The sequence below is a fragment of the Python bivittatus genome, unplaced genomic scaffold (genome assembly GCF_059951505.1).
Source record: "Python bivittatus isolate LINGU-HERP-01145 unplaced genomic scaffold, Pbiv_v1 ctg000480_np1212, whole genome shotgun sequence".
In the NCBI taxonomy this organism is placed as follows: Eukaryota; Metazoa; Chordata; class Lepidosauria; order Squamata; family Pythonidae; genus Python; species Python bivittatus.
Genome location: NW_028277075.1, coordinates 94,201,737 through 94,229,486, shown reverse-complemented (window position 1 = coordinate 94,229,486; position 27,750 = coordinate 94,201,737). Strand labels below are relative to the sequence as shown.

At 38.8% G+C, this 27,750-nt stretch overlaps 1 protein-coding gene across 4 annotated transcripts in view; it reads left to right on the top strand.

The window, feature by feature from the left end:
* ZEB2 (zinc finger E-box binding homeobox 2) overlaps positions 1 to 27,750 on the top strand; it is a 163,617-nt gene that overhangs the window by 29,490 nt on the left and 106,377 nt on the right. The window lies entirely within an intron of this gene.

Genomic DNA, 27,750 nt, shown 5'->3' with positions numbered 1-27,750 from the left:
GAGGGAGTTATTAATGACTGAAGCAATAATATTATTATTGTTCTTGTTATTCATATTTAAGTATAAACTGTTATAAAACAATTATGATATGAATTATTAAGGAGGGCTTCTTTGGCCCACTAATTGATTTTGTATATTGTTCATACAGAGCAGGGCAAGCGCGGGACGGAAATAGATGAGGATCTACCTAGGAATTCACTGGGTGATATGCAACTGATTAGCACAGATTGTAACTCCCAATATAGTAAAATACTGTTTAACAATTTAAACAGTATAGAACACCTCCCTCCTCCCTTATTAACTTAAAATTGAGGATGGGGAAGCAAGAATACATTTATATGCAGAAGACTTTATGCAAGTTCCTGAACTGCAAATACATTTTTGGCTGAGCATGCACTCAAAAGCATCTTGTCTCTCTATATCCTATCTGATTTAAACCACGATTTTACATCTCACTCCAGCTAGTAGACATCAACATGACGTGCAAAGTGAAGTAGTTCCAGCAGCCTGAATTCTGCCTAGTTCTGATACACCTACCCTGAAAAAAGGAAGAAATGATACCGTTGCTGTTTAAACAGTAACATGTGAATGGGGCATTCCTTCCTCTGAAGTCAGCCTTATTGAGCATAGCGTGGCTTACTTTAAGGTAACTATATATAGAGAAAGAATTGCACCCCTCTATTTCCAGGGTGGATTTTAGTCTTTGCAACTGAAACAAGCTTTTTTGGTAGAAAGTCCTGCTGAGATAATGGGGATTTCCCTGAAGGAAGCATAAATAGGGTTTAAGCTATGATGCCCCACTCAAAAGTAAGCCATTACATAAAACAGAGATTATTCCCAACTAAGGGTGTGTAGGCTTGCAGTCTTGCTATTTTGAATTCTCTTTGATTTGTAGCACAATTCTATTTCTGTGTAACTGGGGAGTAAATTATGTGCTTGATGGAATACAAGTGTGCATGGGATGATAAACTTAGCAAAGCGTTCTGAACGGTGGGCTCTGATTATTATTATCATTGCTGCTGTGGTTGGAAAAACATTATCTATATCAATTTTAAAATCCCCCCTCCCGCCCCCACAAGATCCCTGCATGTTTCTCCTTGTTCTAGTTACCCCAGCCTCCTTTTTGCCAGCCTATGGCAAGCCCTAAAGCCTCCAACATTTTGTAACAATGATGTGACAAATGGTGGTGCTTGTATTCAGGTCAGGCATCTTAGCCAGGATTTGCTGGTTGTGTTTTCTGCTTGCCTGTGTCATGGGACCAAAGGTGGCTGCTTTTGTACAGCATGTCAAATCTGGTTAACGGGCAGCCATTTATCTCTAAACCCACTTCGGAACAATGGCCAGGGTGTGCGAGGGCCACTGCTAAAGGGTTTCCTGCTTAAGAAAACTTTTCTACTCTTTCCTCTTTTCCCTTCAGCTGATTCTAGTTCTTCTCTTTTTTTTCTGAAGCCCATATTCTCCTCTGCCTGTAATGCGCACACCACCAATGGAAGCAGGCTGTTGCACAGGTCATGTGGCAGACAAGATGTTTCATAATTTTAGGAACCTTTTAGAGACAAATTGTACAGTGCAAATGTAGTGTAACTGAACTGCTGGTTGCTCACTGAAGTGTAGCAAATCAGGAGCAGCATAATATGAGGGGGTGAGAGAGAGAGAATGAGAGACAGAGAGAGAGAAAGAGAGAGAGGGAGAGAAAGAGGAATCCGTGTCTGTGCATAGTATGTTATCAGAATTTCTAAGAAAATATTAGAAGAAAGCCACATTTCAACCTGGTGATTAAAAAGAGAATGAGGCCTCTGTGTATTTATGCATGGAACTAAATCTCCATAAATGCTTAATTGCCCATCTACGCAAATATAGTTGTACATGCTCTTGATTCACCCTTCCTTCCTTCCTTCCTTCCTTCCTTCCTTCCTTCCTTCCTTCCTTCCTTCCTTCCTTCCTTCCTTCCTTCCTTCCTTCCTCCCTCCCTCCCTCCCTCCCTCCCTCCCTCCCTCCCTTCCTTCCTTCCTTCCTTCCTTCCTTCCTTCCTTCCTTCCTTCCTTCCTTCCTTCCTTCCTTCCTTCCTTCCTGCATCTAGTGAATTGTAGGGCATATATATGTAATAAAAAATATAAATAGAATTCTGACATTTAGAAATATAAAACTATTCATATTCACAAATAATTTTGCCAGATATCACTTTCTAGCTTTTCATTTCATGTAGAAACTTTATAATGATAATGAATTATTGGTACAGAAAGTAAAGCACATATAGAAAGTCAAAATGTGCACACCCAAATCAAGGTGAGGAAGTATTGGTGTCTTGCTTCAGGATTTGAAATATTTAGAGTTGCTAGATTAGCTTATGAATGATTTCTTGCAGGGAACAATGGTTATTGTGCAGTAGGGTTACTTGAAGAGAGGAAAAAATCTATGCATGTTATTGCCTTTTTGTTTTTGTTTTTGTTTTTGTTTTTGTTTTTGTTTATTTTATTTCATTTCATTTCATTTCATTTCATTTCATTTCATTTCATTTTGTTCAGTAAGGGACCCAAGAGATTGCTTTTCCCTTTGAAAGCAATCCCTAATATCAAGGAAATACTCTGTTTGTTTATGCGTGCATAATGCAAGTTTGTCTGCCTGGGAACTGCAGCAAATGCGAAAAGTATTCCATGGATTTCACAGGTAAAAGGATTACGTGGGCACATAATTGATCCATTTGGAAGGGGGGATGGCAGTGCTCTAAAGATGCCTAGGATGGAGGTTATGAAACAGGCATTTGTAAATTCAAAGGAATCAATATGTCAATTTTATTACATTTCAGGACCAGCTGGGCATTAAGAAACAGTAGCCTCCCTCCCTTCCTCCCTCCATCCCTCCCCAGCAACATCAAAATTGCAGCTGCAGGGTCCTGCATTGTCTACCTTTCTTTCAAAGGGTTGGAATGTGTAGAAAATGCACTTTGCTCAGAGATCTTGCACTGTCACAGAGAAAAAAGAAGGAACGGGGAGCAAACCCAACCTTTTTTAACATGTGGCTTTTAGAGACAAAATACATATTTTGGAATCCATTGAAGCCAATTAATGTACTAAGGAGCCAGAACTGAAATCTTCTTGATTTAACACTGTGTATGAGTGCCCTACAAAAGGGGATATTATATTTTTTTTCCTTAAACATATGTAAAGGACCATGTGGAATCCATGGCTACACTTCAAATCAAGTAATGATACTTGTGGAAAAAAAATCTTGAAATAATAGTTTATTAGAAATGGAATATGAGCCAGCAGTATGCTGTGACTGCAAAAAAGGCAAATGCAACTTTAGATTATATTAACAAGAGTATACTTTCCAAGTCATTGGAAATAATAATTCCATTTTATTCTGCTTTGGTCAGACTCACCTCAAGCATTATCTCCAGTTCTCAGTCCCACTCTTTAAGAAGGATTCAGAGGTCCACTAGGATGATCAGGGGAATAGAAACTAAACCCTAACTGGGAAGAGATTTGAAAGTACCTGTGTATGCTGAGGGCAGATATGTCATTCTTCAAATACCTGAACGTATATCACTTAGAAGAAAGGCAAGATCTGTTACTTCTTGTTCCAGAGTGCAGGACTAGAATAAGGGACTTAAGGTACAGGAAAGCAGATTTTGATTGAATGTTGGGGGGAGGGGGGAACAGCAGTTCAACGACAGAACCAAGTCCCTTTGTTGGATACGACAGCCCTGTGTCAGGGATGGCTTAATTTGGATTCTGACTAGAGGTTTGAACTCAATGGTCTAAATCAGTGTTTCTCAACCTCAGCGACTTTAAAATGTGTGGAATTCAATTTCCAGAATTCCTCAGCCAACTTTTTGATTCTAAGATTTTATCCTTCATTATACATTTCTGTTCTATGCCATCATATGCCTGAAAAATTGCAGATTAGACATTTTTATATCCAGACCTTCAAACTATCAGTCTTGATTTTAAAGGTAGTGGTAACCAGACAGCCAGAACAAAATGAATACAATGCTTGACTCAAATGACCTTCAGTTGCCTGAAGGTACTGGTTCTTCTAACATACTTTCCTTTGCAAATCAGGAAAATGTACATAGGACTAGGTGACCAAAATATTTTCAATACAGCTCCTATCTGGCTGTGACCTTCTCAGCCTATTGAACAGGCAATGAAAATTTAAAAAACCTCAGCCCTCAAACAGAAAAATTAACAAGAGCAAAGGGCAAAGTCATCTTCAGGACCCTTGGAAAAGTTCTCAGTGTTGAGAGTTTGAAGGATCAAGAATTTTGCTGCTACATAGAGGAGGTTTTCTGAGATTTGGCAAAATTAGACTTCATTCCTATAACAGCCTAACTTTCTTCTCCCAATTCATTTAGGTAAGCAAGGGAGAAGATTGTTTCACATCTAGGACACAGCATGGGACTCAATTTTATTGATGACTCTTCAGCTGTCCATACACAGATCTTGGTGTATTATTTGCATGGACTCTAGTTTGAATCTTCCCATTTGAGTAATCACCTCAGCTATCAGAGTAATGGAAGACAAAGTAGGCCTCATCATTTTAGTTAAATGAAACTTCCAGGGTCCTCAACAAAGGTGATGATTGCAGATCTGCTTCATCTCCCCCTGTCTCTGTCCCTGAATTACTTCATCTTCATCTTGCTAAAAAGGGTAGGACATTCAGATCATGGGACATTGCTTCCAAGTATCCTCCAACTTTGTAACCTACTTTTTAAGAACTTAAGATCTGGCTTGAAGAAAATTATACTTGGATCTTATTCTGGATTACCTCCACCATACACTTTTGAGGATCTTTATGAAGGATATAAGATTGCACATTTTTCTATTAGATGTAAAGCCTTGCCAGGTTTGTTTGTTTGTTTACTGGAGCTTGTGAGACTTGGGTAAAATGTCCTCAAGTAACATCCTTCCTGAGTGGTCCCTTCATCACTGTTATCATCTATTTGACTTTACCTATTTACTATTTTCTCTTTCTGGGTTCAACCTGCACCATCACCAAGGAGGAATAGTCAGGCCAGTGAAGCTCTTGTTCTGTTGCTCTTGTGTCAATCTGCATATTTGAAAAGCAAGTAACAGGGTAGCATCACTCAAGAGGAGGGAGATCAGAGCAGGGCCCTTCTGGGGTATACCTGGCAGGTGGAAATCAAGATTCCACATCAGATGAAGAGCCATTAAAGAAAGAGGAGTTCTACTGGCAGTTACCATCTATATGTTGGGGTAGGCAGAGGGGTACATGGACGAGCTTGTTCACATTTCCCTTCCTCAAATAATGTCTGCATATTTACTGACATCTGAAGAAAGCTAATGAGAAGGGAAAATTCCATAAATACTAGTAAATGTTCTTGATCCAATAACATATTGCTAATTATGCATAATGCATTCTGTTACTCCTAGACTGTGCCTTATTGTGGAGCATTCTGAACTTTAGTTTGGAAGTAACACAAATTGAGCTATCTTTTGGATTTACCTAGGGTGTCACTTCTTTTGCAGATTAGACCCCCTTCCCTCCCTTGCCATGAGAATCTGAAGATCAGTTTTGAAAAAGAGAACATTAAAAAAATCATTAAACAGGGTTACATTTAGAAAAACCTTAATCTCAGGCATCCCTTTGCTTCTGCAATTGCTTCCCTAGAAGTATGTGTTTTTAGAAATTGGCATTCTCCTTTTTAAAAATCTTCAGCGGTTGAACTGGCTTTCACTTTAAGGGACTGGTCTGCCAAATGGTGCAACTGATAATAATTCCTTTGCTTCTGGGAGAATTCACTTTACTATCACATGATCACTTCATTGTCATGAAGCAGTTCATTTCTGGAATCCATAGTCTACCGTATAAGTAAAACAATATTAGTTAAATTGGCAGGTTTTCCCAGCAATGGCATACTTCCTTCTATATTCAAGTCTTTGGCCTCTCAACCATTTTTTCTCATTCCTTTTGAACAATATGTTCTTCTGCCTCTGCTTCCCCAACTATACCTTGACATTTTAGGTTCTTTATGATTCTGCCTTCAGTTTTTTCAGGTGTCTGTTTTATTCTCCTTGACCACAGTTTGCAGAGGCATGCTTCACTTTAGATCCTAAAAGGGACAGAGAGCTGTTTTGATATTCCACAAGCCGTGCAACATTGATTAACAGAATAAAAGATAATGCATCACAAATAGTCCATAAAAAACAATATGCCACATAGTAATACTACGTCTCCACAGTTTTGGCACTGTATGATATTAAAAAATAAGCCCAGATTTGTGTGTAGAGATTTCCCTAGAAACAGCATAAAAGCATGAACTGGAACCTTGCAGACTAGCCAATTATTCTTTTATAGCCCAACTATATGTATGTATGAAATCCAACTTTATTCTGTGAACTTCCTTCCCTAGGAAACATTCCTACTCTTTTCATCAAATTTTTATCAGTCTGGGAAATTTACAGCAGTTCTATTTTCTTTTGTAAATTAAACTTGAAAATAGACATCCTCAAGCTAGTACCCTCCAAATGTTCTGAGCTTCAATTCCTACCATTTCCCAGGCACAGTTATAGTTAGAGAAAGCACCAGGTTAGACAAGAATGTCCTGTTCTAAAAATGGAATTAGTTCAATGAACTAGTAGGATGAGGATTTGTGATAAGCAAGAATGATAATGGATGGGGGCCTCTTTTGCACTGCATCTTAGTCTTTGACACTATGCAAATCAAGCCATGATATCAAACTTATGTACACTAATTTGAGTGGGGGGACCCCCTTGAATGCAGTAGGCTGTATTTATAAAATGGGGTTTCTCCTGTCTCTCCCACTCCCTATACATGTATTCTGGTGGCTTCTTGATCCTCCAGAGAGGAGTTAGAGGGCTGGTGGTAGAATGCATTCCTCCAGTGGTATCTGTTCCCCTGGAGAAGGGATGTTTTTTCCCTTAGTGAAATGTATTGCCAAGACAACATGCATAGAGTTGTGTTGTAAATCTTCTGATCCTCCTTCTGATCTGATCTCCTCCACATATCTGTAGACATCTTAAAGCCGTTATATTGGCAAGGGCTATGTTTAGCATATTGACCTCTTTGGGTTACAATCTGAAAACAAGTAAACAAACCACCACAAAGATAAATGGATTTGATCAATGGGTCATTGATCTGATCAATGGGTCTTATGGCATGATAGTAATGGCTTCTTCAGAGACTTTTACAGTCTTTATAGAAAAGCAAGTCGTGCTGCCAATATCTGCAGATCATTGTCCTGATAGACCATAACAGCTTCTTCAGAGTTGTTACGGTCGATCGTGTCAATGCGTATTTAGGGAGTCCTCAGTGCATGGATCATTGACACGATACTACATAATGGCTCCTTAGAAGCTATTACTGAGTATCAAGTCAATGCATACTTAGGGAGTCTTTAATGCCCAGACCTATGTGAGTTGACTCACTCTGAATTTGCACAAATCTTAAGAAAAATAATCCATAGCAGATCTCGTTCATTATACTCAACAGCAAATGAACAAGTAAATAAATAAATAAATAAATCTGTATAGAGAGGGAGGATAATACTTAATGGGATTTGTTGAATAGCCATAGGAAGCCTGCACTTGAGATACAACACAATTCTTATTTTCTTCATCTAGTTATCTCTTTTTGTTTTATGAATTATATTCACAAAGCAAAGCAAAGTTTCATCTGAGTAAATAGCCTCATTCACTGTTACTTCAATTTATTATAAAATTCAAAAATATTTACTGCCAATTTATAAAGCTATGGTGATACGTATTATACCAATGTACAGCTCTACTTGATATATGTATACTTGCATATTTTCTTAATCATGAAGAGGAGGTTCACTGAAATATAGTTGCAGCTCTAAACCTAATCTACTAAATGTTGTAAACAGCACTGCACATTTCAAGCGGGCATCTTCCAACTGACCCAGCCTTCAAGGGAGTCAAATGAGACTCTCCAAAGTGTTGCTTTCTGCATTTGCACAAGTATGCCCAGCCATTTATATTCCTGCTGGGGGATATTTCATTGCGCTTGGTTGAAAACAGTTTGAGTTTGCTGTTGTTGATATTTTTCTTTTGTGTTCCTCTTCCTGACTGACATCTGCTATCACGCTAAGCAGGTGTTCCTGTGTAAACGAATGTGCCATGTTTGTGCTTCGCCATCCTCGCTATTGCGCACCCAAATGAGCAGCGTGATTAAGAATCCTGTAAATTTTTGAAAGGGAACGGATAGCTGCCCTACTGGAACATAATTACACCATTCCAACATCCATAGCACAAAGCCGCAGTTGAGTTTGGAGAACAGTAGAAATTAATAATATATAATACCATCATTTTCATCATTTATCAATGAAATAAAGTTGAGTTGGAGATTCTGTGGTGTGTTTTTCTTTTTAGATCTGAAAGCCGCAAGGACAGATTAGAACATTTCTAGCAGCAAAGCTGGCCAGCCATAGCACACCAATTGCTATTGAAAGACCTGATTCATGATGGGAGATTTGCTTCAGGAGAAAGAGTTAATACTGTTGATGAGACTAAAGAAGAAAGCAGGGAACAAATGAGTACACAAGGATTTTTATCAGCAGTCTGTGATAAACAGGTTGTCTGAGATCTCTAAAGATTTCATAGATCATTTTTGGCTCAGTTCATTAAAAAGTGTTGTGGCAAGACACACCTCCATATTGCTTCTCCCTCCCTTTTCTTCCCCTGCCCCACCCTGTTTTGACTAAAATAAAACTTGCTCGCAGGTCAGGTCCTCTGAGAGAAGACGGGATTAATCACTTAAAAATGTTGTGCGGCATCACATATTTTTTTCTAGCTCAAGAAAAGGCAATGCTTTTGAAAACAATATTTTTGAGCTCAGTAAAATGTGCCGAGAGGAGTGGTGTTACAAATCACTGTTTGAGTCAGCCCTGGGAGCTTGCATTTTAATTACGCCTCTCAATCCAGCTGAAGGAATGTGGCAACTTCTGGAATAAAGAAACGTATTATTTGTTAGAGAGTAAACTAGTCAGGAAGAAACCTTGTGTTTGTCCCCCTGTCTGTAGTGTTTCTCTTATGTAATTGCCAGGTCAGGTCCTAGCTGATTTGTACTTACACATGTACGCATACATGAATGTGTGGGCAAGTCACCATATAACCTCTAGTTTATCTAGCCATAAATACATTATGCAGGAGATTATATATACACATATACATACCTGTTATTCAGCCCCAATCAATCTACTGAAAGTTGAAGACCTCTTCATTGAAGGCAGCAGACTGTTATTTACCATGCTGGCCCATCATGGGTTGGTAGATAGATGATTTTTGACTTTCCAATCTAGGGCTAAGAGAGAATGATAGCCCAAAGTTACCCAGCTGGCTTCTGTGCCTAAGGGAGGACTAGAACCTGGTTCTCCCCTCTCCTAGTCCAGCACCTACCACTATACCACACTGGCTCTTTTGTATCATCTATATCTATATATCTGTACCTTTAATGACAGAGCATACCACAACAAAGGGTAGCGCAGAGTTTCCTAATTTTAATAACATGAAAACACAAACAGGCTTCTGATTAGTGATCAATATGAAGCTTTAATACCCATCATTTATCATATGAATGGCCTCCCAGACAACATCCTGTGTGCACTTAATTCAGAGAAAATGTATCCACTTAATAGATTAATTTTACTAACAAGTCTTTATTTTTAAGCTGAGTTCTCTGTATGTTAAAATCCAGGCCAATTCTCTATTTCTTCCTTAGGTCTTTTGCTTCAAGTTGACTTATTTCAATAAGGCTTAGATGCCTCAGGTATTACTGAATGTTCATTTTGATCAATGGGACTGCATTACAATAGTGCAAAATATAAGCAAACACAGCCTAACAGTTCAGTAAAAAATGGAGGTGCATTCTGAGCATTGATTGGGGTCCTGAAGATCTATTCATTTGTGGGTTTGATTGTGCTGATACTATTGGAATGGGGAGAAATACACTGGCCATCAGACACACCCACACAATTCAACCCTAGTAGGCTTTATTCTATGTAGTTCCCCCCCCCCTCATTTCCTAGATATTAATACTCAGAGTATATAGCCAAATTCTATTAAGAAGTTATGGCTTGTAACAATGACAGCAATGAATTAAACTAGCCTTCCACAACCTGGTATTATCCATATCCTTTCAACCAGCAAAAACCAGAATGCTCAGTCATCATGGGTGACATCTGGAGGGCCACAGATTGGGAGAAATGGTACTAGGCACTACGTGCAAATCCTAAAAAAATTGGCCCTGTATCTTATGAGCTGAATCTGTACACATGACACGGCCTGTTGTGTTTGTTGTCCATCTTCTTGGCTAGTTCATGTAAAAAGCAGGGAATGGGGTGGGGTTATTTTTTTTTTAATGAGTACCCCTTTCATGTAAAATCAGGATGTCTGATTGGTTCTTACATTGCCAAGGGTCTACCCATGAGATAAAACATAAATATTCAGAATGCCTAAATAAGGTAAATGGAGAAATGTTAAATCCACTGAGATGAACAAAACCACCTGTACTAATTATAAACATTTATGGGCCGTGCATTTCTCAAACTTTCCAGATGATTTTATAGCCCTGCTGAAAGGTGGTATCGTTCTACATTGGTTTCTCCCCTTCTAATGGTACAGCATTTACTTTGGACAGCTTTGAAAAGAAATGAATTAAATCCATGGAAGATTAGGCTTTCAAAAGTTTCCTGTTAGGGTGGCTATTGATTTTCTTCTGTACTTGAGCAACAGGAAGAGCTCCTCTGGATGATGGTCTATTTGGTTGACTAGCTATCCCAAATGTGCCTTTAACCAAATGTGGGACCCCCCCCCCCAGTTGATCTAGCCATTTACAGTTACAATCCATGTTCCTTTATACAGGAGAACCAAATGGGGAGGCAAGCACATGGCTGCCAGCCAGCACCCCCAGTTGCATACAGAGAGCTGGAGATGTGCTTCAAACAATTTCCTCCTGATGCAGAAGCATGCGGGAGAAAAGGACCTTGTTTCCAGCTATTAGAGAGCAGCTGGAGTTCTTGGCTGCCTGCAACAAGCTTGCAGGTGTCATGAGCAATTGAGGTGCCTCCTGGAGGAACAGAGAGTTTTCCCTGCCTGTTGTTTTATGCCTCTAAACACCAGTTGCTGGGGGATCTATGTAGGAGGATGCTTATTTCATGCTCAAGGGCTTCCCAGAAGCATCTGGTTGGCCATTGTGGTTATAGAATTATGGACAAGGAAGGCCTTTGGTCTGATCCAGCCATGTACTTCTTACATTTTTATGTTGCATTGGAAACAACAACCAATTTCTGATTTTGCGAACGCCATGTGAGACTTGGTTGTGGTGGTGATTGTAAGTGGCTATTTGATGCTACTTTGTTTTTACATCAAATTATTCTTCTAAGGATACCTCATAAACGTTTATCATAACCTAAATTGCCTTTGGCAGCACTACCATCTCAATTTCTCTGTACAAGAAGAAATATGGTTTTTATGAATACATTTTAGAGTCATGGTCTCATGCTCCATTTCTAGGGGATTTCTGAACTAGGGAAATGGATGTCTGGGAATCTGCAAAATAAACTTGGAAAAAGAAAAAAAAATTACAGAATAAGAAGTCTGGAGGAACCCTTTTTTGCCTTTTATGATCCCCTTTCCCAATAATTATTGGTGAGTATTTCTAACACTCCTTTGCTTAAAGTGGTTGATGTTCATTTTGAGAAAGGATGAGTGTCATAGATGCTCACAGATGTATTTTGAGTCTGTAATGTCATTGTTTCTTATACAAAGAATACGTATTCCAGTTTTCCTTCATTAAAAATCCAAGAATTGTTTGGTCCTGCTTCATAATAGATTGCTATACTTCACTTTTCCATGGGCTTGGTTCCTATGTGGATATCCAAGAACAGAAGCAATCTTTCCATTCATGGATGGAATTGGGATGCATTACAGGATCCTTCTCCTTATTTTACCTCACCTTCCCACTCTTTCAAAGGTTCTTTCTGGCCTCCAAGTCAATTAAAAAAAATTGCCTTTCCACTTCCATGTTCTAGTGGTGGGAATATCCTAGAGAGAACTCTGCTCAGATTCAAGATCCCTATTTGTTTCTGCACATGTTAGTTTAGAAAGGGCTTAGTTCTACCACTGCTATCTGCTGCTCTATTGTAACATTTTAAAGGTTGCTGGTATTGCTTTCAGCTCTGGGGCATGTTTTCTAACCTTACCTGTTGTGCGATCTATCTCTTTCCCTCGCCTATCTTTGATCTTCTTACTAAGCAATTTGTAACGGCACTGTATTTTCCAAGATAGCATCTTTTACTACATGACAGCAAAAATAATTTCTCATACTCAAATGCTTATCTTATCAAAGGTAAATCAGCACATACCAGAAATCAAGAAAAGAGGCAGGGAGAGGGGGAAAATAATAAGGTGACAGCAAGAGGCATGCATTTTGAACAAAATGGCAACCAATAATACAACAAAGGTACAGGTAATCAAGGAAAAGTGTACCCACTTTAAACAAAGGAAATATTGATATAATAACCATTTATACACTATTTTAAATGATCAGCAGTTAAACTAAGATATCAGAGAATGTTCACTTCCGAACTTAACATGCCAGAAGCCCAGCAGAATTTGTGTTCATATGTTTCCCTATATCTACCTCTCCATCTTGTTACCCCCCAAGCTTCTTCTCCTCACTGGCCGGTGGTGCCAAGGCCTTCTTGTGTCATCCAGTGTGTCTGCGTGGCTGACCTATGTGGTAATTTTGTTGAATTTGCTGGGACTTCAAATTCTGAATAAAAATACGTTTGAGTTAAATTTATTAGATTTATATTCCACCTTTTCTCTAATAGCTCAAGGCAGCTTTGACAGAGATCTCAATTTTATCCCAAAAACAGCAATCCAGTGAGGTAGAGTTTTCATAGCTAAGGGTAGACTTGAATCTGGATCTCCTCAGTTTTAGCTCAGCACTTTAACTATTATACTACACCCGCTCTCTTCATTTGAAGTAATAGGTCTCTTCAGGTTCAAAAGATCTGACTTTTCATTTGTAGCCAGGCCAAGAAAAATGCTTATTTTGTATGTTTTGTTTTGCTGCGCAACAATCTTTATTTTTTTTCCCAGTGTTTCATGTTTTTGAAGATTTTAATATCAAGGGTATTGCTCTGTAAACAAGTGTACTTTTACTGAGGCAGCTCCCCTTACACTCTTCCCTTGTAATCAGATGTGAAAATTACACCCTCCTTTTTGGATACATGATAATTGCACGTTTCAGCATACAAAGAATTGTCTCTGTTTCAGTTGGTAGAATGAAGGGAAGAAAAAAAAAATCCTAAGGCATTCAATGAAAATATGCTATTACATTAAAGATTGCTGTCATTGCTTTTTTTTTTTTTGGAACAGTAGGGTTTGCAGTGAAAAGCAGGGTCAAGAGAGTTTTACCTTTCAGTATGGATAGACATATGCATTTTGTACATACACATGCATATAACCAGACATGCAAACTGCTAATAACAATTTTATAATTGCATGCACACAATAGAAAAAGTCTTCCTTGTGCCATCATAACATTGCTTGTATGCTTCATTTACATCCTAACTAAATTATTTTATTTCAAGAGTAGTTTTAAAAGTGAAAGTATTATTGAGTTATTTTAACTAATACTTCCATATCTGTTATCTATACAGCCCTTCCTTTACTCACTCTTTCTGTCCCAAGTGTTATACCCTGGTATATTAAATTTATAAAATATGAAGAGTCAGATGCTCTTGTTCATCAGGGTGATAGTACTAGAAGAATAGTTACGCACTTGAAAAATATAAACCTTTTTCCCTTGATAGCTTCATGGCCTAGCCCCAAATTACCCTCTACTTTCCTCAGTGCACTTTTTCAAATGTGCTGCTCTAACATAAACTTCCCATTCAGGAAGAATGCCTGGTTTACCTCAGAGCAGAGCAGATTGGTATTATCTGAATAGCAATGCTGGTGGCAATCAAGCTTCACCATCAAGTTGGGCCATTTCATGAAAGGATCTAAGGAGTAAAAATAAGAGAGATAATTGTTCAAAGAACAATGCATTCATTAACTGCCTTGAACAAACCATAGTGACCCAAGTTTCCTACAAAGATTAGCAGAAGTTATCCATTGGTTGCTTTCAGTTCAATCACTCTGTATTTGGTCTCTACCAGACACATTGTACAAGACTGCATTATCTTGATTTCATGTTTTGTTTGCTTCAGAAAATGGGGGTCAGAAGGAACATAATTCCATCCTTTTCTTTTATGCATGATATTTGCCCACCCAACCCCCAATGTGTTAAATTAAAATTACTCCTAATTATTTCTGATAGCCTGCTATCTGGAGACCCACAGATAGCAGGCTATTGTCATTCCAGTTAAACCCCAGCGATGCAGTTAGATAATGTTAAGTTCTAGACATAGGAGAATGGGGTGGGTGGTGGAGGGCTATCCATATATCTTACTTCATACATTTTTGCATTTGGGGGACCCTCTTGCTTATTCAACTTAGTGGGTACTGGGGCTCCATCATGAAGTCCAATCCTCCTGGCTTTCTTGGAATGGCCTTCCTCCCCAGGAAATTGTGAGGTCATAAGATTCATATCCCAATGAAAGTATAATTAAGTCTTTATTAGAAAGAATTCCATTGAATTGATATACAACTGGTAGAGCTTGAACAGATCATCCCAGTCCAGTTTAGGCAAGTGGTCTTAGTATCCATGCATAGCAATTCAGCATATGGAATAAGAAGATTATGGCCCTTTCTGCCATCAAGGAAGAAAAGACACGATGATTATTCTAGTTTGACTCTAGCTAGTCACAAAAACTACTGCAAAAATACTAAGGTATCTATAGTAACCAAAGGGCCTTAATTATATGGTGCAGCTGCTCTGTACCCTTCAAACACGTTATATGGCTCATTCCAGAATAGTATTGACTCACAGGCAAGAGTGCCACCTACTGAGTTCTTAGCCTTTCCTCAATTTCTTTTCCAGATTTTAGGAATCTTATTTTATTATGAGATGGGATATGTGTGTGGATCAAGAAGAAAAAAGGCAAAATGAAAGAGCTGAAAGGACAGGGACAACAAACCAAGTAGCAGTGTTACATTTTATAACCCCATTACTATTGGACTTCGTAGCTGGCTTCACCTGGGCCCAGTAAATGCTTTGGTGTGGGTGGGCAACTCAAGCCCCCACTCATAGTAAGTTATCTGAAGAGAGGAAACCGCTTGGTGGATATGCATTAGTTTTTAACTGAAAGCCATGAGAACCACCCTTACCAAAGAAGGGGAAAATGAAATTAAAGACATAAAAGGGAAGTTAAGACAAAGCATCTTCTAGAAACATGTGACTTCCTTGATAAGTTAAAACTGGTCAGTTTGACTAAGAAGAAACAAAAGCATCAGCAGAAACCAGACAGGTTGCACCAAAAACAAGCTAAAGGAGCAGAAGGAAGACCAACCAAAAGATAAACATCTGGTACCAGTGAGCATGTTTTCTATTAGGAGGAAGGACTATTTGGTGCAACTAGGGCTGGATGGATTTTACATAAAACATAGCAGTCCCACAATCCAGCCCTCCCAATGACCAAAGAGTGATGAAATCAGAGTATAGTTATGGGTGGGTCACTTAACCATAGAGCTACAGAGCTTGTTATATATATTGCTTGTTATGGTGCATATTAATTCCTTAGACTGAAGTGATACATATTGCTGTCTAAAACAGAGAATGAGAGAGAGGGAGAGGGAGAGGGAGAGGGAGAGGGAGAGGGAGAGGGAGAGGGAGAGGGAGAGGGAGAGGGAGAGAGAGAGGGAGAGAAGGGTTTAAAAATGACAAATCTCCTTGAAACTAATGACCTTAGTTAGCTGCATTGGTACCCTTTATACCAAGTCCTTTCTGAAGCTAATGCCTTTTAGATATCTTGGGCTCCATAATTCCTAGATAGCATAGCCATCAATTATTCTGGCTGATAGGATTATACAAAACTAACACATGCGATGGCCAGCTAGTTGGGGGAAACTGCTTACTACCTTGCAATATTTTTTCTAGAGCTTTGGGGTACAGGACACACATTACAGCTATCCTGTAATCAATGGATCTTTCTTACCCAATCAGATGCTCTAAAAACTCAAAAGGGAGATATAGACGTTATGTACGTGAGGACAGATGGTGAATCAGTTTACAGACTATGCATTTGTCTCCAGTTCTAACTGGCTGAAAGTAAAATGGTTACAATGATAAAGACTGGGTTTTAGAAGAGGCCAACATCTCACACCAACTTATAGGAGATGCTGTGTTTGGATTGTTCCATTCATTTCAGATGCAGAATTTAAGTTTGTAGGACTAAATGTTCCACACATACAGTTTTATGCAAAAGTTTAGGCACTGCTGATTAAATTGTATGTTTTACTGAATCCCTAAGCAAACAGAAGCTGACATAATTTCTATATGGTACAAAGTTAAACATGACATCTTTCTGCAAAGTTGAACATACATTTACTATTTATGTACAGTTCTTTATACATTCAAAATAAGAAAACAGTGAATATGGCAGGTGGAGAAGTTTGGATACCCTTTGAGTCAGTATATTGTAACACCTCCTTTGGCAGAAATAACAGCTTCCAAATGTTTCCTCTAGCCACCTAAGAGTATTCTTGTTTTTGGAATTTTTCCCCAGCTTTCCATGTTCTAGCTCAGAAATATTCTCTTTGCATGTACTGCATGTTTGAGATCTCCCCACAGATTTTCAATAATACTCAAGTCTGGAGACTATAAAAACCATGCCTAAACTTTTATCTATTTTTTCTTGTAAGTACCTCATGGTTCATTTGGAAGTATACTTCACATGATTGTCTTACTAAAATATCCAGGTTTTTTTCAGCTTCAGTTTCTTCACTGAATGTGGGACATCAGCTTTTAGCATACACAGATACTTAGCTGAATCCATTCTTTCTTCCACCCATTCAATATTTCTCATGCCACTGGCTGCCACACAACCCCAAAACATAATAGAGCTACCTCTATCCTTAATGGTTGGCAAAGTATTCTTTTCTTCAAATGCTCCACTCTTTTTGTTCTCCAAATGTATCTGGTGTGGTTGTGGCTGAACAGTTCAACTTTTGTTTCATCAGTCCAAAGCACTTTGTTAAAAATGTTTCAGGCTTATCAAGGGCTTTTATTTGGCATAGTTTAGATGATGACTTTGTGATGAGGTTGGAGAAAAAGTTTCCTTCTGACAAATCTCCCATACAGATTATTGTTGTATAAGGAATGCGGTCCTATGAACCTGCGGACAACTATTCTAGTGTTAGTTCAACTTTTCAGCAGATCAGTTGCTGAATTTGTGCGATTTGTTTTGCAGACCTGACACAGTTTGGAGACAGGACTTTCAGAGATTTTTCTTGGTTTTCCAGATCTTGTTTTAACTTCAACCATTCTTTGTAACTCCCATTTCTTAACAATGATTTTCACATTTGAAATTACTAGCTGGAAGCATTTAGAGATACCTTTTATAGCCTTCTCCTGCTTTGTAAGAGTAAATTACCTTCATTTTCAAATGTTCAAACAGCTGGTTAGAGGAGGCCTTAGTTGTTGAAAGTCAACAGAACAACAATCACCTTATGAGAGGTTAGTAGGGTCAGAGCATCTGGTCGCCTATGAAACGGTCTTCACATGGCTAACTGTGGGCCTAATGGATGAATCACTTTTTGGGGCTTATTAACAATTTTACTATATAATTAAATTTAAAAAAGAGCATTGAATCAACTGGAAGGGTGTCTAAACTACTGCAGCTGCCATATTCACTTTTCTTATTTTAAATCTGTAAACAGCAGCATATAAATACATATAAATATCAAGTTTGCATTCAAATTTGCCAGAATGTGTTGTGCTTAACTTTATACTGTATATAGGTATCAGCTTCTCTACCCTGAGGGTTTCACTGAAACTTACAGGTACCAACACTTTTGCATACTACAGTATAATAAACCGGGAAAAGAAATGACAAATCTAGTTTTTCATTTTGCAAGGAGTATTATTGCAGCTTATATACAGGAAGATGCACTAACCTTTTCAAGTCCTCTCTTGCTCCCTGAGTCTGAAATGCTACATTCCAGGAATAGGTTTACCATTTTGTCTTCTGTTTACAAGAACAAATGGTAAGAGAGGGGAAATGACCAAGGGAGCATAAAAAATGAGAATCAATACTGACTAGCACCATTTTGTAAAAGATCTGTATGTAGTATTGGTCCATGTGCACCCCTCCTTTACAATTAGAATAATTTGTCTCCTCTTAAATGAATTCTCATATACATCTTCTGGTATAAGGATGAAGGAGAGAAGTTCTCAGAGTTCCTGACTTGGCTCTACCATTTCTGTTATGTAAAATGAGATGTCGGGATAGCCACTGGTCAATGTTGTCCTTCTCTACAGACTGATCTCTTCCTCCATTTAATAAACTTAAAGATGGCACATTTGTTTCTCAAAGGTATGTAAATCACAAGTAATGCCATTTAATTCAATGGATTTGTGTGAGGATAAGACAAATTAGACCTTATGTCACCCGAGGATGAAATTTCCCTAGGCTAAAGTAGGGGATTGCTGATCTCAGCATAAAGATGACTTTTTAAAATTTGCTCCTCTATATTTCAGAAAGACCGGTTTGCCTGTAATCAGGTTACCAGATTAGAAAGTTAACAGAGGATGTTGGGCTTCAGAAGCTCATTTTATGTTCATTTCTCAATCCCAATGTGTACATAACAACAAATATGCATTCTTGACATTTTGATATTGGCGGCACAGACATAGAGACATTTTGAAGAGAGTAAATCACAGCAAATCTTTGGCTAAGTCCTAGTGATATAAAATGGGAGCCACGCAAGAGTGCAATAAAATCCTTGCACCACTGCTTACTAGTCTCAGTAGTATTTGTGCAGTTTATTATACTCAAAATGGATTTGATGGATTTTTAAAATGTATAACAGTTCACTTAAAATAGATAAGACTAGAATTTTCTTAGCTGAGCAGAGCTAATGCAATGTTTATGGATCTAATCCATCTGAACAACCATTTAATAAATATATATAGCAAGCTAATATGTAACCAACTTAATCATTAACATCAACGAGCTAATATATTTGCCCAACTCTAATACCAAAACTGAGTTCTGTGTGACTGCAATGGATCATTTCACATTCTCATGCAGATAATACATTTCACAGAATCCATCCGTTCTTTTTGTACATAGCAGAATACAACATAGGGCCAAATCCAATCTGTTTTGTAATACAGAATCATCAAGGTGTACTTTAATAGATTGCATTACAAAAAGACCAAATAATGTAAGATATGACATACAAGACATATTGATTCAGGGCAACAATTGTGCTTCATTCCTGAATGAATGCCTGTGATATACACAATATTTCTGTCATGACTAACAAAAGACTGTACAGTGTTGCAAGCTACAATTTTATTGCCTTTGATTTTATTATGATTTTTCTTTTAACTTAAATCTTGTAATGGTTTCAGTGTGGTTTTTGCGGGGCAATGAAAACAAAAATGTAGGGGCTTTGGTCTTCTAGGCCTAGGCAATTCAGGAGATTGTGGACTGAGGGCAATGCCAAGCAGAGCCACACAGACAAAAAGCATCATTCACACCAGTATTAAGGCATATAGTGGAGAGAATCAGCAGTCTTTGGAAGCTTGCCCTTCTAAAAAGCCTTGTTGATGCAAACTCCCTTTGTTGACATTTGCTAGCTGGAGTGGGGGGGGGGGGAGGCAATTCTAGCATTAGTTTGACTGCTCTGTGTAGAGTTTGTGTTCACCCTCCTTGACTGCTTTTTCCCCTGACTTCGCAAAAACAATGGGATGTCCTAGAAAGGTGCATTGCATTGTGCTGTATAGCCTGGGATTAGGTACCCGCATAATACCAATTTTCACCACAGCAGTGCAGAAGGAAATGTTTACGGCTAGTTGTTCTACTTGAGATCCCTAAATCTTTTCCTCAACTTCTAAGAAAGGATCTTTCCTGTACTAGAAATAACTCACTGTTGAAAATAATCCAGTGGCGACTGAAAAATAAAACAAAGCACCAAGCTTTGAGGATGGTCATGAGGAATGCTTCCCCAGGAATAACTTGGAATGTTCTGGCTTCTCTTGTGGAAAGAATACAACAGAATCTCTTTTCCTCCTCTCCATCCTCTTCGTTTTCTCTTCCTCTCACTTTTCTTTCCAAATTTCACTTTCTGTGCTTTTTATTCTATTGCTCTGACATAATATGATTTGTGCATGGCCAGGTCACAGTGAGGGACTTGTGGGACAATTTGCTGAATCAAGAGGGTGATTGTGTCTGGTGCCAGTCAGTCGCAATTAGAGCCAGGATCAGGGAGGCCTAGGGCTTGCGTGTCGTCTTGGGCAAGCTGCATAGAAATCACCTCACCTGAAACTAATTGTCACAACAGAGACCTTATGCAAATGAGCCCTAGGGTTAGCGTGGGAAAAGAAAAACTGTCGCAAGAAAAGGTGACCTGCTGAGCAGGGGGTCTGTTGCTGGGGAAATCTTTGTTCCCCAAGTTAAAAAAACAACCCCCAAAAAGCTTATATCGTTCCAAATCCGTGAAAATATCGTAGAGATCCTACGAAAGTGTGGCAAGCACATTCATCTGAAAGTCTTATGAATTGGCAGACAATTTTCAGGCAGCCTCTGATAACTTGCTTTTCTGTACACGGTAATATCATAGAAACAAAATGGATTGATCTTCACAAGGGAGCATTGAATAAAGGAGGACAGGACCTTCATGAGCAGAACCTGTTGGAATCTCTATATTTTCAGTACCCTCGGGGTTGCAGCATCTGTCAAGAGTATTTTCTGGAATTTGAAAGTTAGTTCCTTAGGAATGGTGGATCTTAGTTTCTATCAGAGGATTCATTTAGAGAATAATGAAGCAAGCTCCATGGGCAGCCATTTTTTTAAAAAATCTTAATGTTAGAAACTGTGGTTCTGTGTTACACATAGAAAGCAAAATGAGTGGCTTCGTATAATTTTTATAAATCCTTCTTAAGCTCTTGGGAGCTTCTTTGGTTTAGAACCAAATTGACTGGTCTCAGCACTGGCAAGAGAACAATATTTAGGAGCAGTTAATATCTTAATGTGAAAATTGCTACTTTGTTTTGTACTTTTACCACCACCTCCTGTCCTATCTTCTTGTTTAAAGATAGATATAACATGGGTTAGGATTTCTTAGACAACCTTTCCTGCCAGTTCTAGGGCAGTTCTAAGTGCTTTCACATATAAAAATGTATATATGAATCATTTCTGGACAATTTAGACTTATGTTTTGCTGACATGTATCATTTTTGTAAAAGCTATGCATTCGTCCAGGAGAGTGAAGTACAAAGCATATACTACTGTATACCCAGACTGATTAGCCTAAAACCTCTTTCTACAGGAGAAAGAAAACCTTCTACAAATTTCCAGCAGAAGTGCCATAAAAAAATGCAGAGACAAGGATAGGCTATTTCTTATTTTTGTTTGGCTGATAAACTGACAATGACTTCTCACAGTGGCTGTTCCAAAAGGGATGCAGTTTGGACATGGATCTGTTTGGCCACTTGTGAAGTTGACTTGCTGATCGCCAACATCAGAAAACAAGGATGCATTAAAATAGGGTATCACCAACTTCTCTTCTCTTCTCTTCTCTTCTCTTCTCTTCTCTTCTCTTCTCTTCTCTTCTCTTCTCTTCTCTTCTCTTCTCTTCTCTTCTCTTCTCTTCTCTTCTCTTCTCTCCCCACCCCCACCTTTTCATCTCTTTTGTCCCTTTTCCTCTGTCTGAAATAATTTCCACAAATAGGAGACGTTTCACAGTGGGCATGAAGTGCTCAGCTTTCACTCATCAAACTTTAATCGGAACTGCATTTTAGTTTTTGAATAAAGAACACTTAAAAAATTTAGATGCAAATTATTTTGCATTATTCATGCTCTAAGTGTCCTTGTAGATTTAAACACTTCTGAGGCCACCTTGATTCAAGTAATTACCTAGGCCCTCACTGCTCCATCATGAATAAGGTATTTTGTACAAGTAAAGTATGCACCCGATGAGCTTTTAAAGTGGCTTTACACTGAACTTGTGCATTGCTTCTTGTGCATGACTGATTCGAACATGCGTTGCAATCTGTCTCAGGTGGGGAATCCTGGCAGGGCATCCATGAGTGACGGAATGAAGGCGGAGAGTCTCGGTGTGCACGCTTCCTTTTGTCTTCCTCTTAAGACTCTGAGTGAGTCTCCTTGCTCTGAATCTCACGGACTGAGCTAGGAACATCTTAGAGAAGAAAGAAGGCAAATGGGGGGCTTAACCGATTGCTTGCTACAGCCCTGGCCCTCTCTGCACTTCTTCTATTCAGTCACTTAAGGCATCCCCCACATACACACAGAAGTCTCTCTACTTTTATGTAGCATTGTACATCTGTCTACCCATCTGTCTCTCGAGCCTCTCACACATACCAGAACAAGGTGCCACCTGAACAATATTTTTCACACAATGGAACTGGCTCACTGCTGAACAGCTGAAGACTGCTTGAAGCAGAAATAGCTGTGGGAGAAAGGGGTGGGAGGGGGGAACAGACACATGTATTTCTTTTGACATTGCATAGAAATGTGTGTATGTGTGCATGCTCAAGAATATAAGCTTGCAACAGTTTGGGGTCTTTGTCTGAACTTTGTAATTCTGTAACTCCTGCCCCCCAACCTTCTGAATCGTGTTGGTTTTGATAAGCATCATCATTTGGTTGGTTGCAAGCCATTTAGACTGATACAGTATGCTACTACCTCCTCAGAGGCAGACATTAATGTGAAAGGGTTAATGGTTAGTTTATGTTTTGCTTTCTTTAAACAGCAGCAGCAGATATGCACAAACCAATAAAAATAAACAGACTGGAAAAGGCTAAATTTGCTGGACTTTCCATTTTTGCTTTGGAGTTTGAGTTTAGATGAAACCAAACAGTACAGCTGTTAGAAAAGTAGTTGACACTTCTAGCTGATCATCTTTACTACACAGTGGAATAATTAATATTTAAACATTCTAATAATGTGGCTTTCTATGCATGCATTTCTCAGCCCACACCACTGTATATTTTATCAGGAATTGTGCAACTGTTTGGTAAGATATACCAATTTTGTTAAAAAAGAGGAAGGAAGGAAGGAAGGAAGGAAGGAAGGAAGGAAGGAAGGAAGGAAGGAAGGAAGGAAGGAAGGAAGGCAGGCAGGCAGGCAGGCAGGCAGAAAAAAAGAATGTCAGCTTTTATGTGCATGGTGCAATACAGCACATTAGAAGAAAAGGAAGATCTGATGTTTTATAGTTAAAATTAAGTTACATTAACTGGCATAATAAAGCAGTGTTCAGGAATTATCCATTTAAACTGTGGATTTGACATTCATATTCCCCTTTTTCTGGCCTATAATTACAAGAAACTTTAAACATTAAAAAGCATTCTTAAAGAAGAACGAAGTACATCAGATAGTAACAGAGCTGTGAAACTATTATGACACCCAGACACACACACACCCCTCTTCATAAAGATACTTGGAGCAAAAAAGCTTCTCATAAAGAAAAGAGACATGAGAATTTTTAGATAGGGCCTGGCTAGTATTTCCCATACTGTTGGAAAGCCTACAGTAATTGAATTTCCAACCTGTTCAGACAGGTGGGCAACATATCCTACTTTACAGAACAGTCCTGTATTTGAAGGCATACTCTATTTAAAACCCTACTTGATCCAAGTCCACTTTAAAGATAAGACCCACAACAACAAAGAACATTCTTGAAACAGTCTATTCACAGTTTGTAGCTGGTCAGCAAAGTGAACTGCAGATACATAGGTCACCAAGTCTTTATTTCCGTGTGGAAAGGAGTTGTATTTAAATGATAGCAGTTGTGTTGCATTCAATAGCCCACTGATGGTGCAGTAGAACATATTCCTCCTCCTGTTTCAGCATCCTCCAGATCTGCTCCCAGAATGATCTGGGGCATGTGGAAAGTACGAGGAGAGGAGAGTAGTACAAGGGAAAGTCCACTATGTGAGTGGAAGTTCCATCATGCAGTGTCAGATGTAACTCATTTCTAAATATAAATCAACGCCTAGAGATGAGCATGTCCATATTTTATGCAAATCTCTGCCTTTGTTTGTCCTCTTTTTTGATGATGCATAGGTGACTGCTGAAACTCCTCAGACTAATTCAGTATTGCAACTGTATGGCTATGAAGTTATGTATCTCTCTGCTTAAAAATCTTCCATGGGAATTTAGCTCCTTCTCTGAGATGCACTGTTCATGTGATTTTCCTCTCCCCCCCCCCCCACACCTTTTTTTTAAAGAGTCAGTTCATACATTGTTTCCCCTGGGTTGGTTTTGCATGCAGGATTTTTTTTTTTTTCCTGATCATCTCAGACCATGCATATTCACAAAGCCCATCTTTTAGATCAATCTTTCTTTTTCAAACGGGAGGAAGCCTCAGATGTAATTAGGAAGAGAACCCATTTATTCGCAAAGGACAAAGGTTCTTATGGGTGGGTATGATTTCTTTTTATATGTACTGTTTTTCTTTTTTATTTGTAAGCCTCCCAGAGTCATTAAGGAGTCAGGCAGCCTCAAAATTGGACAATAAATTAAAAATAAAAATAAAAAACAATTAAAAAAAACTCTGGATTGAACTCTGGGATGAAGGTAATCGAGGAAGTCGTTTCAGTTGTCCCACATTTTACTGTTCTTTTCTCTTTCCCTTTTCAACTAATGAAAAGTACTGTAGTTCTGCAAGGCCAAGCAGAAAACTTTGCATATTATTAACTGATCTATAACTATGGGGAAAAAATTCCTGTGCTGGTGCTGCGAAAGCAGAAAAGGGCAAACCTCCTCCAAACAAGTGGTTGCCACCAAAGTGTCCCACCTTGTCACTGGACCCCCTGTAATTATTTGAAGGAAACTGAACACTAGAAATTAAAATAGGTCTGCAGTTCTAAAGAATGCTGTGCTGAAAATGTCATCTGCATCCCCCCCCCCCCCAAAGCATACACTTTAAATTTAATGGAAGAGAAACTGTTTGCTTGCTTGCTTGCTTGTTCGTTTCCCCTTTTTTTCCCTAAAGGAAGATACGCTTCTGGTGGGATTCCTGTAAATGGATTATGGGGTTCTTGCACATACTTCAGTTAAAAGCTGTGTGCGAGTGTCCTACCTTCTTCTGCATAATTATTGCTACAGTAGTTTGCCACTTTCTGGCTTCCCATGCTTCTATTAAATCTCAAGGGAAGTAATCAGGAAGTAACTCTTCTCACTGAGCAAGGAACAGGGGCAGCCAAGGAGGCTGTAAGAGATGGGCACCTGGAAAGGGATGTGTGTGCAAAATCAGCACAGTCAACTCCCAGTAATGAAGTAAGCTCAAAAACCTTACTTTAAGGAATGGAGAGGACATTGAAATCACCCACAGAATTAGACAGAAAAACAGAAGTCTTTTTTTTCAGTTGAAAAAAGTGTTTAGGAAGCTGAAGGACAGATTTCAATGCAGTCTTAGTCCTAATTATTCTTACTGAGAGATCAACTACATCCAGTTCAGTAAGACTTACTTCAGATAAGATACACTTAAGATCTAAAATGTAATTTACTCAGAAATCTAATTTATGGAACAAAACCCATACAATCCTGCGCCCTGAATTACATTTTGTTTTATGTGCCTGCATGCATACGCATAGATACTGTTTTGCACCAGTGGTATCCTTTCCAATTTGCCCGTCATCACTAATTTAATATATGTGTAATAAAATGCCTCACTATCAGATATTTTTTTTAAAGTTTATGGATGACAAGAGAAAGAGCATAGCATGAACTCTGTTTTGTATTAAGGTGGGTATATTGAGAAAAGCATTACAGAGTGACTTGGTTCCAGTGTAAAATCATCTGCAACATCGCTAAGATTAAGCTGGACCACCATGGCTTTGCTTACTGAAGCTGTCTTTTACACTTTTATTTTAGAGCCCTAAAGAGCCTGCGCTCTACAAACTGCAAGACAGAGTGAGAAGAAATGTTAGCAAGATTGAGGAAGTGGATGGATATCACTAAGCCTAACCTATCTGGGTGGTAGAAATCCATATGACCACTTTGTGGCAGCAAAGAGTTGTTTTCCATTCCTCTTTGCTGTCATCTAGTGGCTGTCTAGATTTACACAGCACAGATATAGTAAGACTAACATAATGTAACCTAAAGTCACTGTCCTCAGTTTGGTGCCGTCCCAACATGCTGGAGCTGCAGTTCTGAGAATTCCCAGCTGTACCTGGAAGGTGAAGTTTGAAGCTGCCCCAAAAGAGCAAAGAAAGGGAAAAGCAAGCTGAAGAGCCTAGACAAATACAGCAATACCTACTTATTTCCACTGGTCAGTGAAGGCTGGGTCAAGCCAAAGGCTTCTGGGGCTTGAAGGAATGACAGCACCAGCAGTGGCACCAGATAATGGATGTTGCTGTCTCTCTTCAAATCTCTTCTGGCTTTCCTGTGAAATGGATTTCATAGCCATGAGGATCTGTGAAAGTTTTAAGATGCTGAGGAAGTGGTGACATAGTCCTATGTTAAACTATGTTGTTGGAGTTTTACTGAAAATTGCAATAAGTTCTTTTGTCATAAACATTTTAATAAAATTATCCATGCAGTTAACGTTCTATTTCATTAACATTCTTTAGAGTGGAACATACAAGGAGGATGAAAAGAAGAATGAATGAACAAAGGGAAGCAAGACAGGGACATTGAATATTTCAAAAGACTGAATTCAGATATATTGTGTTGATTAATTCTGATGAACAGGTCTTCCATTTCCTTTTCATACGGATGCTGGGCTATGTCCAACATTGTGCAAAAGGAGTTCTATGTGCGCAGTGGGACTTCATTCTTCTTTTCCCTTCAGTCAGTTCAGCTCCAGAGGACTCCCCTCGTCCTCTAAGTCAGGAGTGAGCAAGAAGGGTGAAGGGAGAGGAAGAATCTGTTCTCCTGGTGGATGCCAGTTCCCTAGGGGACAGAAACGATTTGATCCAACCTGTTTCATATCTTCTTCTGTATGGTGACCCAATGCATTAAAAGTTAGCTGCAAATAACACCCATTGACATCTGTGGAAGTGTTTAATTACATTAAGCAATTAAGTATTTAAGTGATTTAAGTATTCTATTAAGTGATGAATGTTACAATTCATTTCCACTGATTTCAGTTAAGTTGACCTTTGTTAAATCTTGTGCATTGGCTAGAACAAAAATAAAAGCCATGATGCCTCTCTTACGGGTCTCAGTTTAATCAGATGAAGGCCCAAGCTTTCATAGGAGGTTCTGACACTTTGCAAAATCTGGTTGGCTGAATTGTTTCAGAGAATGATAGCAAGCAGCGTCTTAGTGAAGCTTTGCATGCCCAAGGAAAAGCCACTCCCTTTTGACAGGAATGCGAGACCACTATAATGCAGACGGCCCAGTATTTACTGTCACTTCTTCCTCTGTCTCTGACTCTGTGAAGCATTTTAGACTGCACTGTTTAGTGGAAAACTTTACGGCACTGAAAACAAAGTTGCATTGTGTCGATAAAGACATGTGGGAGCTGCTATGCTGCCTGCATGCTGTATGCTCATAGGGCACTGATGTGAGTGGGAGGTTTACGGAAACAGACAAACAGCAAGCATAAAATCTGTCATAAATGTATTCAAATAACACCATCATAGTCAATGCTGCAAAAC